General features: G+C 32.5%; 1 protein-coding gene across 1 annotated transcript in view; it reads right to left on the bottom strand.

The window, feature by feature from the left end:
* The window catches only part of LOC124368138, a 78,288-nt gene extending 75,506 nt beyond the window's left edge, over window positions 1–2,782 (bottom strand). Inside the window, exon 1 of the mRNA XM_046825414.1 lies at window positions 2,646–2,782. The gene's annotated coding sequence lies outside the window, so the exon portion shown is untranslated. The remainder of the gene's footprint in view (window positions 1–2,645) is intronic.
* Window positions 2,783–21,058: the final 18,276 nt, after the last annotated feature.

The raw sequence follows: 21,058 nt of genomic DNA, 5'->3' as shown, positions 1-21,058 counted from the left end.
TAATTACGAACTAAGGTAGAAGCCTCAAGACGGCTTTAATATGACAGCCAACTGTAATGAAAACAGATGTGGTGGAATAGTAGCTACAAATAATTAGTCAGACTTAAGATTTCAGCACCGAGGCATTAATTCGTGCAGTGTTGAGATATTAACTTTAGTTTTCACTTCAATAATCATATTAATTATGGCATGAAAGATTTACACTATAAATTATTACAGACATAAATAAATTATTCATATCCTTGCCAGTAATAATCAAATATTGATAAGAATCACATAAAAAACTAATGTCTATTACTTAAGTATTATGGTAAATATGGTATTTTTAGTATTTGAATATCTTACATTAATATAAATAATTTTCCAATACAGTCTTAGTATAACTTATAAAAAATATAGAATATAATGTTACATTGCATATATAGGTAGTTAAACAGGTTAGGATTTTAAAATTTAAAAAAAATATGGTGTTTATATCTCGTAAATTATAATACGCATTTGTATACATAATAGAATATTTATTAGACTTTTATGGTTTTGATTAGTCGTTTAACTATCCAATTGGAGTGAAAATGATATTAAAAGAGAAATAATTTATATATAACAAGGTGCTTACGTTTTCAATTATGTTAGTACAAAAGTAATCACTGCTAGACTAATATAAATATACATAATTAAAGAAAGGGCACAAATTATTTCAAGTATGAATTGATGGTAAAATATAGTTTAGTGCTTGCGTAAATGTTCATGTGTGTAGGGTTCGTGTTTGCGTTTTTTTTAAGATGTGCATGAATAAACATTTGGACCGTGCGAGTGTGTGTGCGAGTGTGTACGCGTGAGGTATGTGCATAGGTGCGTGAATGTGTATTTCCGAATCCAGGCTTATTCTTGCAGAGAGGCAATCGTCTAATGTAAAACATACAGACCTGTAGAACATGATCTATATTTATTGTATATAATGTATTATATAGATTATAAAATTATAAATTCATAGATTGTAATTTGTAGTATTACTTTAGATAATCTTTAGCATGTGTAATTTGCTTCGTTAAATTGTAAATCAAATGTTATACATAATAGTTTTTTAATTAATCTAGTTTTTAGTTATAAAATGTATTACATGTATTTCTATCCGTAATAGATTTAGAATATACATAATGTGTGAAGAAAGGGTGAAAAAATTTCATAGGAATAGATATACGATAAAAGACGTCAATTATTACTATATTTTCTAAGCCTTCCAAGCAATAAAATTCACGAAAAATCAATCTTATATATATTTCAAGAATGGATTCGTTGGTTATCACAGAAACATATTAGAAATGAATTCCTAAGTAATAAAATATAAAAGTTTATTGCAGTACACTTAAATGGACTATACTTTCTAGAAGTGTGTTACTGCTGTTATTCTGAAGAACAATATGTAAGTCTAAATCCACTTAAAAATATCAATACATGTGTAGCACCTAAACAGATTAATTATTCTTTAAATAACACCACAGCCAAACATTTATAGCAAGCTGCGAATTACTTTTACATTTCTAAATTTAACTACGCCTAAAACGCAAAACAATATTTTTAAACAAGATTTCTTCTTCCAACCCGTAGATCTTCATACAATATTGCAATTGTATTTTTAAATAATTAAAACTAAAAATGTTTGTACTCTATCCATTTCAAGTATCTACATGGTGCCGTAGCGTAAACACATTGATTTACAACCTATGTTTGCAGTTATAAATGAAAGTGGCTCAGAAGGCACATAAAGAAATCTTTTATCCCTCTGAACATTATTAAACATTGATTAGTAATAGTTACAACAAGGAGCAATAATAAAGTGTAATACACTTATAAATAATTGACTTTATACAGTAATGAAAAGCTAAACTGTTTTGATGGCAAAAGATTAGTTTGATTGTAGAACAATCCGCTCTAAAGATAAAACGTTCTGTAGCCCATCCCTTTAATCTATATTTAACCTTATTCCAAGCAAAAATCTTAAATGATCTTTTAAAGAGGAACAATGTGTATCAGGTAAGGTTTTCCTTTACGTATCATGAAAAGATTTTAGTTATATAAAAACATTCATTCTTAGATAATGAAGGTACTCTTTATAAGGTATGGTTTTAAACATTGAAAAGTTAGCAAATTAAATACTCCATGTATTAACGGAATAAAACCAATATGCTTACAATGATATCAATGCAAAAATAAAAACTATATTTTACATCCAGTCTGATAATGATTCTCATAAAAACAAACAGGGTAATATTAACAATAAAAAAGCAGCCATGTTTAGGTTAGGTCCTATTTCACTTTATCAACAACCTGGAAGATAAGCAAGCGTTTAAAGATAAGACAAACAACTGTTAAAATAAATATTGTACACTCACGTTGAAAAATATTAGCGATTGAAGCTTTACAAACAAACGTGTTTATACTGAACAATACAAGTTGTGAGTGATTACTTAACACTTTTTTGTTTATTTATAGTGTATGTATACTTTTAATATATTTTATTTGGCTTCATAAAACTACTAAAACAACAATTGCAAGATTATGATTTCAAGACTATTTCACTAGCGAAAGGCTAGTTTCAAAACTATTAATAAAACTTACAATATGTTACAGTAGTAAACACTTACGTAAGGAAATGGTGACATTACTTGACCTAGTGTGCAAAGCAGACGTATGATGTAAAAGGACACTAAATATAACCCGTGACGTAGCGGCGCGACACGGACACAGTACAACACTCGTGACGGCCGAGCACGCACTGAGCTTACTGTCACTGACTCCCCCCTCTCCCTCCCACACAACGACACGTAGTTACAGGTCATATGTCTTATTGACCTTTGTACCCTACGCTTACTGCGCGTTCATTCATTCTTTCCTCGTGAACCGAGCCTGCTCTTCGAACCTGTCTAATGGGCGTGGAAGGTCAATTGTCGTGTACACTCCTTTACGACATCGGTTATTATTACACAGTTATGTTACGTTCTTGATGAACATATATGGATAGAGCAACATTTTAACGTTTCAATTGGCAGCTTTTGAATTTCAAATAAATAATTGTTGCGTCAATAATTTAATTACAGTATATTACTTAACTTTCTGTGAATAAAATTTACATACAATAATTGACCTTAGTTAATACATGAAGTACGTACATATTTAGTTGTAAAATAATCATTTAAAGAAAATAGCTTGTCTTATTGAAAGTGAGAGGTTTTAAATTTTTACCCATGTTATACAATTATTTTTCCACAGGCTCTAATGTCTATTACAATGTGTCATAACCAATTTTGTAGGGTAGAAAGTTAATATTTAGATTAAACTTTGTTTATTTTATAGAAATATTATTGCTTTAAACCGCTATTAATATAAGTATTAGCCGTATAAAGCCTCTTCATGAAATACAAAATATTAATAATTAATACAAACACTGTTTAGTATGTGACATATTTAAAAATAATGAAGTTTAACTTTTAACTCCATAGGCTTTTTCGACAACAATGCTTTCGTTATCAGCCGATACAATCATACCTACATAGTGTATTGATTTATAACTTGAATTTTAGCATTTTTAATTACATTCATATAGGTAAGTTCAGCTGTGGTAATGCACACGAAGATATCCCCTTCTCGTGAAACGACGTTTAACTCGAAGGGTAATAGAATATTTTTAGATTACTCACATATAAGTACAATACGTACTATATAGCTGCATAATATTCAGACTGCATATAGAGAGCGCATTGTTCTCAATAAATGGAACATGAAATAATTGTCAAATTTAATACTCATTCAAGCACATTATTATAAAAAAAGAACCCAGAGATATACACAAAGTTTACACTATAATTCACCCAGTTTAGAAAGTGAGAATGCTTTATAGATTACACAGCCATTGCATCTGCAGAATTTCTTCATAGATTTAATAAAGTCAGCTTAATACTCATGACAGATTTTTTCATATTTAGTCACACAAAACCTTTATACAAAATAAACGGATTACATACGCCGACTGTCTTCATTCCAAATTTTTCCTAATAGTGAAAACTTCTTTATCGTTACACAATCGCTACGTCAAATGCATTTAAAGCGGAACACATAATCAAAGTTGATATTTTACGCTACAAACAAACACATAAACTCAACAATAAACGCAACCACGGATAACCCAATTTAGGTTGTAACCGGCCATAGACAATACAGGAGTGTTCGAATTGACATGTAACGACTGTTCGGAGTTTTATGTTGGACAATCAGGTCACTCGATTGTAAACGATTTATTGGACATGTGCCCAAGCTACAGTTTTTCAAACAGCGATCCAAGTTTAATTAATGAGAATCGTAACTTCTGTAGTCGTAATCACAATTAAAAGGTGCTGCATAAATGGAGTACAGACTTTGTCAAGAATATCCTAATAGAAGATTACGATGGTATTAAGTTACACGACTATTGATATTTAATATCAAGTGGACTATAATGTAAAATAATTTCATACGAATATCCTAGAATATCCAAGAATATTATAATAGTTATAAAGTTACTTAAGAAATTGCTATTGATGGATATATATATATACTCCCGGCGGAGCAAGTACTTTTTGTGATTCAATGTTTATTGAAATTAAATATATATATATATATATATAAAGTGGATTATACTGTAGAATAGTTTCATACGGAAGTGTTGAAAGACAAGGGGACAGTAAGCTCATTATTTTTCCAAGGTCGGCCCAACAAGCAGGCGTTGCCCAGTGTGTTGTTACTCGACACGTGTGTGCTAAGGTCATAACCCTGCAGTCTGTATCTTCCAGGACGATTAAACAAATACGTTAAAATATTTTGCATTATCTTCCTTATTTTGACTGTATCCGTGTATGTACTATGGTAATTTTATGACCGTGACTTTGTATGTCTGTCTGTATACCCTCCACAGTATCCCGCAGACGAATCAATCTATGGACTTTTGCATTTTAGATGAAACTTTACTTCTATGTACGCAACACCGAGTTTATTGATTGTGTATGTAATGCGAATGGTGCTGCACAAATGTAGAAAAGGCTCAGTCAAGAATATCGTAGAAGATTACAATGGGTATTAAGTTATTTAAAAACGGCTATTGATGATTAATATAAAGTAGACTATAATGTAAACTAGTTTCATACGGAACTGGTGAAAGACTAGTGGACAGAAAGCTCATTGCATTTCCAAGATCAGCTCAACAAGCAGACGAACATGTGGTAGGGTCATAATCCTGCAGTTTGTATCTTCCAGACTATCAAACACCTACGTAAAAATATTCTACATTATCTTCCTTATTTTGAATGTAACCGTGTGTATGTTATCCGTGCATGTACCATGGTAATTTTATGATCGTGTGTCTGTATTTCTGTCTGTCTACCCACATAATATTATGCAGACGAATCGACGTATGGACTTTAGCATTTTACATGAAACTTTACATCTATGTAAGCAGTACCGAGTTTATTGATTGTGTATGCAACGCGAATAATGGCTGTCACAAACAAACCGCACAGTAAATACATGTAGAAACTGACTATGTGGAGTAATGTTACATTTAACATGTGACGTAGTAACTCATATAACTGTAGATTTGAAATTTAATTTGGAACCTCAGCGAAGCCTGTCACATTAAATGTGCGATAAGTCCTAGATACGTGATACTTTGAACACATGGTCCTGTTGGCCCAAAGAACAAAACTTAATTTTGAATTGAGTTTGTCGAAATGCAGTTCTGTATTTCTGATTGAGTGCTATCTTATTCGTTACATTCTATAGAGTCCTTCGATGCTTCGTTGTATCGATTAATTACAAGTGAATATGTTTACCAACATAAGTTGCAATTGTTTGTAACCTAGGATAGTTTAGGAATCTAAAAGCCACCTTACACGAGGTTTGTAATGATATTAGCTCTGAAATTAATCATATTTTCTCCTGAATGGCTGGTTATCTTTAACGATTTATAAAAAATTACTGTATATTGTGGACTGTAACTAACGGGACTAACTAACGGGAAAATAAGAAATAATAGAGCATTTAGAATAAATGTAATTTATAACAGAATTTTGACAGTAGAATATGCAATGTCATATCCAGAATTCTAAAATATAGCAAGTAAAAATTAAAAAATCGCTAACACAGAAGGAAATATTAAGTAGTTCTCCCATAAAAAGCACATTTAAATAAATTTAATTTTTATAACTAGATAAAAATTATACAACAGCTTTGTAGTTGTTACTGAAACCTTACATACTACGCTTTACGAATAAACGGTTTTTTGTTTTACATTTCTATACTTTCCCGATACAGGATTCAGAAACGTTTCATATTTCTATGGGTTTATGAAAGTTTTATTACTTTCTGTTTACACACATTTTTACCTAAATATATATATATATAAAACCCAGATATGAGAACTACAGGGGATTGTAAAATATAGTCCTTCATTTCCAAGCAACGTAATTGTTTTTAATAAAATCTACACTGAAAAATTTAGGACACAGTTATTAGAAAATGTTGTTAGATAGAAAATGTATTTCTTATAATATATATATATATATATATATATATATATATATATATATATATATATATATATATAATGTAAATTACCCTGATGTAAAAAATACAATTATAGTTTCAAATAAATTTTGATTGAAGATTGGCCAACTAAACGTCCTTCCTACAGTCTCACAAACGTTCTATAACATCATAAATTGTTCTTTGTAAAATACACGAAAACGTTAAATTTGAAACACTCAACAATACTGAGTCGAAAGGATACAAATGATTAGCAAGCAATGCACTAAAACTGAAAACCATGACATTACCCCAACACATATTGTTTAAATAAAACAAAAATTATTAATATTGTTCATCGTGTCACTCCTATAGCTAATACACTTTTTCTCCTTTGTCTTATTTTAATATTATATATTTCCAGATGTTTAACAAATACAACAGTGTGTAAAACTAAATGATCATATTTCTTCGATTAAAAATGTTGGGAATCAGAAATGTATAAATTTGTATAAACTGTATTAATTATTTGCTTGAGATAATTAACTAGTGATATAACAACTATTGAAAGATATGAATGGACGCGTTTAAAAATAACACTCAAAATCTTGTTTAACTAACTCTGTTAAATATATTAATTTTTAGAATTAGAGAAAAATACCTGAAAAATTCACGATTAGAAATTTACACGTATACGTTAAATAATATTCATATTATCCATAAAACGCATGTTTTAGTATAAATCTGTGAATTTGAGTGTTCGTATTATGATGCTTATAGTTATTGCATCTATAATAGCTTAGTTCCTCTAAAAAAGTAGTTAATGAGACAGCATTCACTTAAAGCTAGTTTCAGGGGCTTTTTTAGATTCTCGCTATTAGAGTAGTAACACTACAAGTGTTAGGCAAACTGAACTACAATACATAATAATAAATATTTTATTCCAAATTTTCTGATGAACGCCGCAATAGAAATTTACCCCCTTTTCATCAATGTTGGATGAAATATTTCTATGTACTAAGGTTTGTGTGGGTGTCCAATTCAAATTTATAGACGTTGCATTTTCCATGAACCATCATTTATACATGGACATTGTTTAGTTCGATTAAGGTGAATGTCCATTGTATTTAAACGAGTATAAACGAATATTGATATGCTTTGCTAAGGCTCGGTAAATTTGTTGAAAACAACCATAAGATTTATTCAATATTTTAAAGTGACCTTTGTTGTTAATTTGTAGATTAAAGATTAAAGAGTAGCAGGAATTGGAGTTAATTTTTAAAGAAAGGCTATAGAAACATTTAACTTGATTAGGGTTTTTAATACTCATTATAACGTTATATTTCTCAAAGCATAAACGGATTTAATGTGAAATCGGATCAGGTTTCAGCGCAAAACAAAAACGATGTTGTATTGGATATTAAACTGTCCTACAATTACTTTTATTAATTGGTAGCTAAGTAAATAAAGAGATCTCAACCAATATATAATAAGTTTTCTTATTTATCTTTTATTTGACCAAATTAATTTTATCACTACATATAACTAAATTTCACTGTTTAACCTTTAGAAACACCGCGTGCTTACACAGTAAGCAAGTTTCAGGTAAGGTAAAGTAAAACACAAACACTAGAAAATATTTTCTTAACGAGGACGACTTAGATTAAAACTTTTGCCGAGGGATGAAAAGACGTTTTGCCTTGTGACTTGAGAATTTTACCAAAGACCCGCCAGTTGTAAAGGTTTCTCTGTTAATAGTAGAAAACGTTTTCAAACGTTCCACAATGTCTCAAGCAAGAGGCCTTCTTGATCAGAAGAGCGTTCTTTCACTGCTCTTTGGAATCTGTTCATACAAAGAAAAGTATGACATTTGGTTTTTTTGTGTTCCTTGTGCAGGACCGTCTTTTGATGAAACCTATTCTATATTTACGAGATTACTTATCACTAATTTTACGCAATATATATTGATTATTTAATTGCCACACAGGCATTCAATTTACTAGTTTTAATTATTATAGATTTCTTCTGTTTCCCCCACATTAAAAACTTCTGGAGCCTCTATAGTATGAAAACAGTGGGATGTAGATTTGTTATTACTAGTACATTCAATATTTCGAATTTTCCATATGTTTTATATTTTATAAAGAAATATAGCTCATTCTAAATCATTAAACAGGGCATTGATGATTGAATTTACAATTTAGCATTAACGTTTGACGCAATAAGTACTTTTGAGAGTTACTTGTTAGTAATTGAAATAATGAAATATTTACTCATACTATGGAACACTATAAACTCAGTTTTAACCAGGCAACTATCTGTGGTGGAATTATCTAATAAACAATTTATGTTTACTAATCTACTTCATTTAAATTCAGTATATAATCGGGTGTCTGCAAATTGTTTGTAGTAATAGTTTAGTAGTACATTAAACAATTGAAAATTTACAACCATCATAATATTGGTTTCATTATTCGTTATCCGAACCTTTATCATTCCTATGAATATAAAAATACAAATTTTAAAGTTACAGTCAGCTATTGTGTTGGTTCAAGGAGTGTTTATTGAACCATACATTACAACCTAGGGATAACGACGACATTTACTTACCCCTACGGTAGGTTCACTGTTAATATTAATATAATATTGTATCTGACTTAAATTTAATAGAAGTACAGAGCTAAAATACCACAATATCAAAATGATAAGCACTCACCTTGGGAAAGAGCAAGTTACAAATTCTTTGTATTTTCTGGCTTATAAAACACACTGAAAACTACTATTGAGGTAATAGAGTTTTTCTAGCACTTTTCCATAAAAATATCTAATAACAATATTTATTGTGTAATTTTGAAAGAAGATGTATTTATGAGATAAATTCATTAGATATATTCTATTGCAGTTCTATTATTTTCTATCTATTATTTTAAATGTGACTTTACTTTCTTTACTCTTACTCTACTTACTTTACTCTCCAATTGGAACTCTATAAATCAGTAGTCACTGTTTTCGACGTAACATCGCTAGGCAAAGCTTCATTGTATTCATTGTCATTACAAATATATTGTGTTCGTTTTATTGCTGACATTTTAAGTGAAGAAATCGCGCCTTTTTAAAAGAAAATCTAGATCATAAAACAAATGTTATATTTTCTATTACGCAATAATACCAAAGAATAAATCCTTTAAGTATCAACATTTATTTTTATAAATATTAAACCCATACACTTTACATTGTTATCATGCAGTTCGTTGGCTTCTTAGACATAAATTATTGTTTTTGTTATTTTAATAACCTCACTGTAAAATTATACTCCTTATTTTATGGTGAAAAACCATTGACGTCAATTAGATTTTAAATAAAAAGAAAACACCAATTATAAATGCCAAACACTGAATATGTACTAAAGTAATGTATAACCCTAAATGTTAAACGAAATTTAGTATTTTACCCGTCTACGCAGACTAAAATCGTAATCTAGAAATGACTAGATTCATCGTGTTAATTTCAATAATAGTGCTTTAAGTACGTTAGTTTTAGTTGTATTAGAATAAATCATTCACACTTACGAGATAGAACAAACCAACAAATAACGTTACAGTAAACAGGATTCTGCTGCTATAAATGTTGAAACCGACAAACTGAGTTAGCAGCGATATTTAGTTTACAGAAAAAGCGTGTGTTGGTAATCAAATGAATGTATCTGCTGAATTGAAAGGAACTTGTTTTTGCAACAATTGTGGTAAACAATGCATGCCGGGAAACCATTCAGGTTTCTCAGTAAAGTATTTATAGAATATCAAACTTGCAAGCACCATTTAGAATAAGAATTCCCTATTGAAGATATACCAACAGTTATATTTATTAATGAATATTATTCAGATCTTACTTCGAAAATTTATAATTTCAACAAGAGAATTATTATTTGTTTCATAGGAAAGCGCTCCATTATGTACAAGTTTGCTGAAGCGTGTGCTGTTGATCGACTTCGCATCAAATGATGATTACTCATAACCAAATTATTTACTACATCCTACATCCCAATTCGAGTGCTTAGGATCCTTTTATTGCAGGAGGTGGGAATATTTGAATAAAGTTTAATACTAAATTATAGTCTAGGAGGTTAAATCCAATTTGCAATAAATAAGCGCAAATGCCTAATTTTGCTCAAAGTCGATAAAAATGTCCATACGAATAAAATGAAACATCAGCTGCGATAGTTAAGTCGGTGATCAAATTAAAAGGTAAAAACATTTTTTATACGAAACGTAAATGTGTTTACTGATACATTTATCACTGCTTTTTATGTTTAAACTCGACTGTGAAGTACATATACGTCACGTTAGACAACAACAAAAAAGAGGTTCTTTTTTAATCTCTTCGACGATCGTAACACCAGATTTAAATGAGTCAAGTCTGGTTAGGGCGTCAGATTGCAGACGATGCTCTAAGAGAAGGTTAATTGGAGCTTAAATCAACATTCGCATTGAATCGTTCCTTCCGACTATAGCTATTTTTAGTGTAGAAATCTCGGTTGCTCCACCGTGCTTAGAGATCGTGTTTATCACATTGTAGTCTGCCCAATTGTGCACCTGTCGAGACAGTGAGAACACCGCTCTACCTATATTACACTATATCTTGTTGCGTAGGTATCTCTGATGTCAAACCAATGTAACTAATTCACTATAAGTTTCTAGGTTGCTGACTTTTAGGATATCTTCGGACGAACAATATTCCAGATTTGAAAGAGTCAAGTCTGTAAGGGCGTCAGATTTCAGACGCTTCACTAGGAGGAAGGTGAACTGGACCTTCATATGGAATCAACACTTCCCACCATATCAAATTTATGTTTATAATGGCAGGCTGTTGAATCTACTACGTTTTGTTTGATACTAAATTATTTCATATACCAACTCAATTGTGTATGTTATTTAATTGTTAATGAAACACAAAACATAATTAACGATAAATCAGAAAATAAATCAGTTATTATTTGAATCAGGCCACTACACAATATAATTTCCATGGCATGGTGGCATGAAATAATATAAACCTCTTGTTTTTTAATCTAAAAATTAAGCACGTAACTGAAATATAGATTTATGGTTTGTACCTCGTTATTGCAATTCCACCCAAGAACGCTATTTCGTATGAGTAAAAAGCTTTTTCGTCTAATTATCCGCATTTTTAACCTTAAAAATGTTTAGCTTACAATGAAATAACAACAAATGGAATATGCAATGTGGTTCGTGCCAAGTTTTTTTGAATCCATACGTCAACAAAGGAGCGTTTTATATTCAGTTATGCTTGTATCACGTCACTGTTCTTTTTTATGCCGAGCAAACTACTTGGCAGGCCGTCACAACATTTCTGACGTATTTTCTTATTTTTCTTGTTTTTATATATCAACTCACAATCTTTTAAGTTTTTTCAACTTTCTTCCACCTATAGTTTCTTTCCTACATTGAAAACTTTTTAAATATTTGAGTACGTCATATTTATAAAACGTTTTTGGGCTAATTATTCGGCGACTCAGTAAAATAAAAACTATAGGAATTAAACATTATTAATATAAAGTTTTTTTTATAAGATTGCTTTTTTTAAATAAAGTTGAACTTAAGCTGGCAAATGATGAAAATTATAAAGAACTTTTGAGCACAGATAATGAATTGGCCTTTTAATACATATAGTACATTTAAATCTTAGTCAAAACTAAGAATTAATAAACTTACCAACCTAGTTCTTTCCCAAAATACAAAGTAAATAATTAAATGAACTAAAAAAAAGAATGAAATTACTACTAACCACTTTGAGTAAAGGTAAAAATAAGCGTTGGAGTTAATTCAGATAAATATAAATTATAATTTTTTCAACTGTTTGGGATATTCTGTGGTGCAGCTTAATGTGTCCAGTGAATTGACATTCACATAGGGTTTATTATGTACATGATAAGGTAAACATTACCTTCGAAGTAGCTAGGTTGGTATGACGTACTTAAAAATACGTAAAGTTTTCACCAAATCTGTCTTTATAACAACGTAGAGGTCAAAAGTAGTATAACGCCAAATGACTACAAGAAAAATTTAAATTTAATGAAAACTCAAAACAAAATGGTAATGAAATGATTTATAATATCTAATTGGCAGAGCGTTAGCTTACCTATCTATTCCAGGGACTGATAGATAGATTCAATCTATAGTACGAATTTCTGTCATACCGTACTATAGATTGAAAATTTGCATGATGCTTATTTTTATAAAGGAAATATCGAGTTTGATAATAGGGAGTTTGATAATTTTGGCTGAGATAGTAATTGGCTCAGATTTAGTGATAGGTTGTTTTTACAACTGACTAGGAGGGCAATTAAAAAATCTCAGATATATGATCTTGAGGGTAAATGAATTGAAGACAGATAGGGTTTATTTGATGTAAAATACTTAGCCCAGCTATCCGTTTGTGCATGGATATTGGTGACCGTCATTGACGGCTATTACTTACTAGGCTGGAAAAATTGTTTTGTCTGCGTAGGAGATGTAAATATTTCTTTATTGTATTATTGTCTCTGCCTTTTCCATAAAATTTAAAGAATAAAATGATCTTTAGATTTTTATAATTTTGCATACAACTATTGAAGATTGCTCAAGACCTGGTGTAGGGTCTTCCTATCATTTTAGTAAATATGAGCATCAAAGACAAAGAACCAATGCAGAAGTGTTCGGTCAACTAAATCATACGGAATGACATCCTCTATCAATTAAACTCAACTTAGCATAAAATTAAAATAAATCAATAGGCATATGATTGACAATTTATTGTTAGTACTGAAATGCCAGCCACAGGTTTGTACTGTACTGCCTGAATATAAATTTCATACTTGTATTCTTTATATTATAAACCCATTCCCATATATGTTTTCGTACAAACACAGATATATTTATGAAACATAATTTATAGTTTATATAATAAAAATTCTGTTTAAACCCGTACTAATGGCAAGTTCAGATTTAAACATCGTCCTAAGATAATAAATTATATTTTTTAAGCTTCGATTTTTAATAATATAATAAAGATTATTATTTCATCATTTCAATGCTATCATTAAAATACATCATGGTTGGGAATATACCGGAGGGCTTACAACATACATCTATGTTCAGCAGATATAGATAATACTGCAGCAACATTACTATGCTTCTCGTGATGTCTAAGGAGTAAGATAACAATCAGGAATATACTCGATCGCTGAGATGTATGCAGTTGATTGATTTTTAGCTATCAATGGTTACATAACCCCTCTCCTACGCACCACTTCTAGGTATCTGGAGAGGATCTGTGGTGATGGAGAGGTGGAATGTATCTTCTACATCCATAATATAACTTAGTTATATTTCCATCACTCTAATATAAAACAACACACAGGTATGTTTCCACAGAATAAATTAAAGTTTTTATGAGAACAATATTTATATCTTACTTACTACATCCGCTGCACTTAATTTGATAGTAGTTATTTCAATGTTATTATTAAATGTATTATTTATATATGGTAATAGAACACTATTAAATAAAAACAATTCTTTGTTTATTTTTTTTATTTCTAAAAAAACCTTTTTGGGTTGTAAAATATTTAATGTGTAATAATAAACACTCTAAAGATATTAAAGTGTATTTAATACTTACAAATACCACTTAAAATACGGAACAGCAGACATTTTTATCCTAACTTAATTATTATAATCTCCCGCATGCAATAATATAAGTACAAGTTATCAGTCCTTAAATAGTCCTTGATATTAGTTTCTTTAAATGAGAAATTGCTCAAACATTCATAAGAAACACAAAATCTACCTCGTCTTACTATTTTAAATAATTGAAAGTAATTTAAGTGTGATTTCCTGTTTGATATTCTTTATTTTGGATCTATTGTATCAGTTTAAATTATAAATATTTCAAATATTGTTATATATTATAGTCACGTATATATTGCAGTCACTGACGTAAAATTCTTTTGAATAACCTTTGTGTGTATCTTCTAAAGGTTATATAAGCACTAAATCAAATTAACATTTAAATAATTTTCTTAGCGTCTGTTTAACAGTGGGACCATGTCTGAAAAGAAAGAAAACATATATACACACACAGCTCTGAAACATTTTGTCAAAAGATAACCTAGATAGGTTTCATGACAGTCTTCAAATGTATAGTAAAAGATAGACTACATTGTCCCATGTCTGCACTGCCAGCCATACCTGCTAATCTGCACGCAATTTAGTAGGCGTTGCTTATTTAAAATAAAAAAGGCCTTTATTCATGAGCGATTTTCAATATGGATGTTGTTTTACAAAATAACTCAGGTCATGTATAAACTAAACATACAATATACAACCAAACAATAAAAATAACTTAACAATATTCCTTAAGCTAACATTTTTTTAAATTTGTCTTTAAACGCCATCATACTTAAATATTTCATTTCAGGCGGCAGGCCGTTGTACCGCTGGGGACCGAAGTGAAAAAACCCTTTTTCCCTCTTTCAAGGCGCACGCGCGGCACCGCCAGCAGGGCATCCTGTCTCGTCTTACGCTCCCTGATTATTGACCGGGCAACTATTTTTTTTTAATATGTTGGCCTACTGGTTGTCAATACCTTGTGGACAAGAGACACAGTTTGAATTTTGCAAGTGTCCTGTATTGATGGAATTTGAGCCAATCTACGATAAGAACTGATATGGTCATATTTCCAAAAAACCATACACAAATCTTATGGCTCTGTTTTCTAACTTTGTTAAAATTAATAATTTTTCTTTGGTCAAACTATTTCCAAATGCGGGGAGAGCATAATATATTAAAGGTAATATCAATGACTTGACAATCTGGAGCTTAGCTGACACCGGCAGGAACGACCTCAGCCTGCAAACAATCCTCAATCTACAAATGACCTTCTGATATATATATATATATATATATATATATATATATATATATATATATATATATATTTTACATGACTTTTAAACTCTAGTTGTGAGTCTATTTTAACACCCAGAATCTTAACAGTTTCACTGAGAGACAGGGGCGAGTTGTTCAACATGACGTCACCGGGAAGAGATTGGCCGGTATTATTAAATCTCAGATTTAAAATTGTACATTTATCTGGGTTTAATTCCAACCCATTACTTTCCGACTACATTAGCACTTTTGACAAATCATTGTTAATTTTTGTTAGTGCCGTTTTTGCTTCTGAGGATGGGTAAGGAAGCAATAGCTGGCAATCGTCAGCATATGAGTGCAGGGAACAAAACCTTATCGTGTCGGCAAGATCAGACGTATAGATAGAAAACAAAATAGGACCGAGGCAGCTGCCCTGTGGAACTCCACCAGATCTGTGCAGTATGTTAGAGGTATCATTACCAATTTTGGTGATTTGAGATCTTCTACTTAAATAAGATGCAAAGAATCTTACAGAGGCATCATCAAACCCATACAATTTTAGTTTTGCGATGAGCATTCGGTGATTGACAGAGTCAAACGCCTGTGAATAATCTAAAGACGTCAAGGTACAGCAGAGATTCCTATCAACTGCAGAATACATGTCATCAAGAATATCCACAAGAGCAGAGGAAGTGCTGAAATCCTTTCTGAAACCAGATTGATGTTCAGGCAAGACATGTTCTTGTTCTATAAAGGATGAAACTTGTTCAACTACTATCTTTTCTAATATTTTGGAGACCACTGGAAGAATCGAGATAGGTCTGAAGTGAGAGGGTAATGGAGGATTGTTAGACTTTGGCAGAGGCAAGACAATACTTCGCTTCCAAGAATCAGGAAAGCAGCCAGTCACCAGGCATCTATTTACTAGGTGAGTGATAACACCAACACAGAAAGGACTGAGACTCTTCACCATTACAATATTTATACCGTCCGCTCCACAGGCCGTAGAGGAGATGCTGTTCATCACTCTTTATGGTCTTAAATGAAAAACTGTTTTTAATTTTATCACACTGACTTTTCTCATAACACTCCAGCTGTTCCTCACTGATTCTTTTTTCACAACCCATTCGAGAAAAATAGTCATTCAAATCATCAGGTGAAAAACCATAAACATCACCTGCCTGTTTGGATTCCCATGCACCCGAGGATCGAAGAGTAACCCAAAAAGCTTTCGAGTTTTTTAAGTTCAGATTATCATTGTAATATTTCTTTTTGGCCTTCCTTATAGATGCATTCAGTTTATTTCTTGCCTCGCAGTATCGTCTTCTTGCTTCCACGCTATTATCTATGATACACATAGCTTTATATTTATTTTTTTGCCTAGTCAGTTCCCTAATTGCATCACATCTCCATGGAGCTCTCTTTTTTGTTACTTTCTTTTTGACCATTGGTGCGCATATATCAAATATTCTTATAACGTTTTCGGACAGGCAGCCGACAATATCATTAATATCATCCTTCAAGAGAATGCTGTCCCAATCGACTTCAGCCGCCAATTTCAGAAACCTTGAGGTATCAAATTTTTTAAAGTTTCTATAAAAAATATATCTTTTTTTTTTGGCTTCGTTTTGTGTGGATATCGCAATAAGTTAGTTTGTGATCGGTCATAGGTTTTCTCCTATGATCTACTATATACCAGGTATCAACAATGCCAATATTTGAGACATCCATCTCATTATTTAAAATTATGTGATCTATTAAGGCTGAAGAAGTTGTTGTTATGCGTGTAGGACTTTCTACGAGCTGCCGAAGGTTCAGAGGACTGAGAATATTCAATAAAAACTTACTACCAGATTTATCAGACTCAAGAAGATTAATATTCAGATCTCCTAATAGAACCACACCGTCAAAGCTTGGCATTTCTTCTACAAACAATGAGTGGAAGATCGACCTCAAACAAGAATAAGGAACAGTTGGTGGTTTATATACAACACATACACAAAGCTTGAAACTTCTCAACAAAAAAACCGATCCACAAACATACTCAACTCTATCATCGACATTGTCAAGAATTATTTTCCTTAAACTCAACTCATTTTTTGCATAGAGAGCAACACCACAACCACGGTCACCAATCTCCAGCAGTCTATCACTGCGCAACAAGCCATACCCTGGAATCCTGAAGCAATCAGAAGAAACTGCAGGTGTAAGCCATGTCTCAGTGAAACCCAGAAAATCAAAAGCAAAATCCTCAACAACTGAACACAGCTCTTCAAAGCCCGTGTTTATAGAACGGATATTGACGTGTGCTAACCGTGTGAGCGTTGATCGCCATCCCCCGGGTTTTCCGGCCGCTTAGCCGATCCCTCTGACCTTGAAGGCGAGACAGTAGGCTCCACCGGAGACTCAGCAACAACAACACCCTGGTGGAATCTATCGCCTCCAGGCATCCCACAGACGTCAAGGACTTCACGCACCCTATTCAATATAAACACATCAAAGTGACCAATGCCAATCCTGTTCACGTGTCTGCCATCACGATCAAGGTGACGCCTCAACAACCAAAGATTAGCATCCACAAACAATACACCAAAATTGTTGCACATCAATGCCAGCTGCTCATTAAAGTTAGCTATCGCCAGTGCACTGATATCATTACAAAGAAGGACCCCACTTAACATTATCAATGAATTAGGAAAATTGTGCCTCGCCACATTCGACAGATCGGCCATGGTGTGAAGTACCGCTCGCTTGCCCCAGCCGCCATTATAACCTTCACCACCATTGTAATTTTTGCTCAGGTCGTTAGTTCCCACATGAATAAAAACCACTTTTGGCTGATTATTTACATATGTACGGATCAAATTTTCTTTAATGTTATGGATTCTCGCGCCTGGATTCACATCCACTTCAGCACCCGCAAGAGCGCATCCCCGACCCGAGTACTTCAACATAGTCTCCAATCAGCAATACGCACCCCAGAGGGCCAACACTTCCTGACTCCAACCCTCCAGCAACACCAGAGCCCACACACCTGAAAGTCAACCCAACAGTAGCTTCAGTGAGGGTATCCTTATTATTTGACATCTCTGATTCCGATATGGCACTATTAGATACGATTCTGTTCTTATTTTTACACTTTATTTTTACACAATTAGATGATTTATTTACAGCAAGCCTACAATTAACATGTTTTGATGGTGAGATTTTTTTAGTACAGTGAACAGGTTTTTGTTTCCATGTACCAGATACATTCTTAATAATTATTTCATCGGTTTCAACTGTGCTTAGTATATCATATATATTTCTACAATGTATTCTAGAGTGATTCATGGCTACTTTTTTCCGCCTTTGCTTCGTTTTAACAGTTTTCCATTCCCTATTGTTAACAATACTGAAGTCATTGTTTAGATTTTCATCAGGAAACAAAGAAACCGCGCCTTTCAGGCTTACATGTTTCTCTTGTACTTCTAGTACACAATCATTATCATCTCCATGTTTATGTTTCTTACGATTGAAACATGAAAACCATTCAGGGAAGGCAGTGTCTTCCGAAGCTGCTCCATTACAAAAACCTGGGTTTATAATCCTAGTGTTAACTAGTACGTTTAAACTACATTCAAAGGCGTTCTTTTGTCTCGGACAACCTATTTCTACAACACTACCCTCCCTAAAACTAAGATTTTCAGAAACTTTCCTTGCATTTTCATAGTTGTAAGGAGATAGAGAGTCTAAATGATAACTGACATTTGCCTTAACGTCTATAAAAAGCAGGCTCCAGTGCGAACCAGCAACATCAGCAAGGACCGCCTCGTTGTCACCCACACAACAAAAAGCGAAATCTGCCGATGTAAAAGACAAATCCTTCAACAATACCCCTACAACATCATCAGATCCAAGCTTCAACAGTTGGGTTATGGTTGGGCCTAAATACAAAGTTTTTCTAAACGAAAGTTCATCGTCAATTTTAAAAGCATCAATATATGAGTCTAACACTTTGTCATCTGGCCACCTACTACTAGACCAAGCCTTGTTTTCAGCTTCCTTTAATTGAGCTTTTAGATTCTCAACAGTTGATGTAAAATTAGATTTTTCGTGTGTACAAGTTTTTAAATCCTTACTAATTTCATCAATTACAGCATCCTTATTCTCTAACTCTAACCTAAGTAACATTTGCTCATTTGTCACATCTTTAAACCTAGAACCTAATTTACTAAGACTAGAAGTCAATAAATTATTATTTACAACAAGAGTTTCTTTTTCATCATTTAATAATTCCTGAACATTAAATGAGTCGTTCAGTTCAGTTCGTCTCAAACATTTTTCCTCATGAAGCATCTTCTCCAAGGTAATGACGTCGGAACTGAGCCCGTCCATCTGAACCTGTAGGTCTCACCGCGCACACAGCTGATCATCCAGCAGCGCCACAAGACGCTTTAATTCCGCCTCAATGCAACTTAGCTCCACGTCTGGATGGTTTGCTCCAATGTTCCTAAGTTCTGCACACAACCTCACAACAACACTCCCAGCAGACTCATCCAAATTGACACTGTCTAATAATAAATTGTCGTTGCTTAGTTTTTATGTTGACATGGCACGAGTAAAAACCATGTTAGTCTTTCAATGGTATTAAATAAAATAATAAAATGTAAAAATGTTCAAGAATGTAACCTGGCATGCAATATAATAAAATATATAGTTAATAACAATTTATTTATTTGCATTCGAGTGTCCGATTCAGGTTCGCAGCACCCCCGCAACCAAGTCACTGCAATGTGCACGATGCTCCGCAGATATGTTGCAGTCCAGGCGAACGTCAGGCGCAATCAAAACAATGCTGCATTCACCACTCCTCGTCTGTCGGGTAGCCAGTCATTCGGAGGGAAATTAGGAGCGGCTGGCAGCCTGCAGTGAGCTATCAGTGCGCGTGCGCAAACTCGGACGTGAATGAAACAGTATGCTGTCCACATCGCACTTCCAGGAATCAGTTCACTCTCACTGATAACAGCGTCCTTTTTTATTAGTTGGTTGGGCTACTTACAAACAGTCCAGAGCAATTCAATGCCGCAATTCAAATTAGTAAACAATAATAAATATTAACAGATATATCAATGCAAATTTAACAATAACACATTTTATAACAACGAATTTAACAATAATAAATCTAACAATAACACATTTTATAATAACAAATTTGACAATATGACAGTAATAATTAAAATAATAACAGGCAATAATATTAAAAATACGAAAAAAATAAAATAGAAAAAAGTAACGAATACAACTCAGATTATATAAAATTCTTATTAGATTTAATAAAATAGTTCTTTGGTTTTAAGCAAAAAAATGAGCTCGACACTAGGATTCGATCCGTGTAGGCAGAGGTCGTAGGTGCCAACCAGGTCGCTTTATCCACTGGTCTACGAGTGCCTTGGAGGGAAGATGTAGGCACTAGTACATAGGTTGTGTATTCTGCAGAAAAACAAAGCGAAGGCACGTTGTAGGTTGCTCTGCAGTTCAGGTTAGTACAATAGTGAGGTTATATGCAGAACACAGTACATAACGTCAATGTCCGT

Source organism: Homalodisca vitripennis, chromosome 8 (assembly GCF_021130785.1).
Source record: "Homalodisca vitripennis isolate AUS2020 chromosome 8, UT_GWSS_2.1, whole genome shotgun sequence".
Taxonomy (NCBI): Eukaryota; Metazoa; Arthropoda; class Insecta; order Hemiptera; family Cicadellidae; genus Homalodisca; species Homalodisca vitripennis.
The sequence above is the reverse complement of the archived record's forward strand: the minus strand, read 5'-3'. Positions and strand labels throughout refer to the sequence as shown.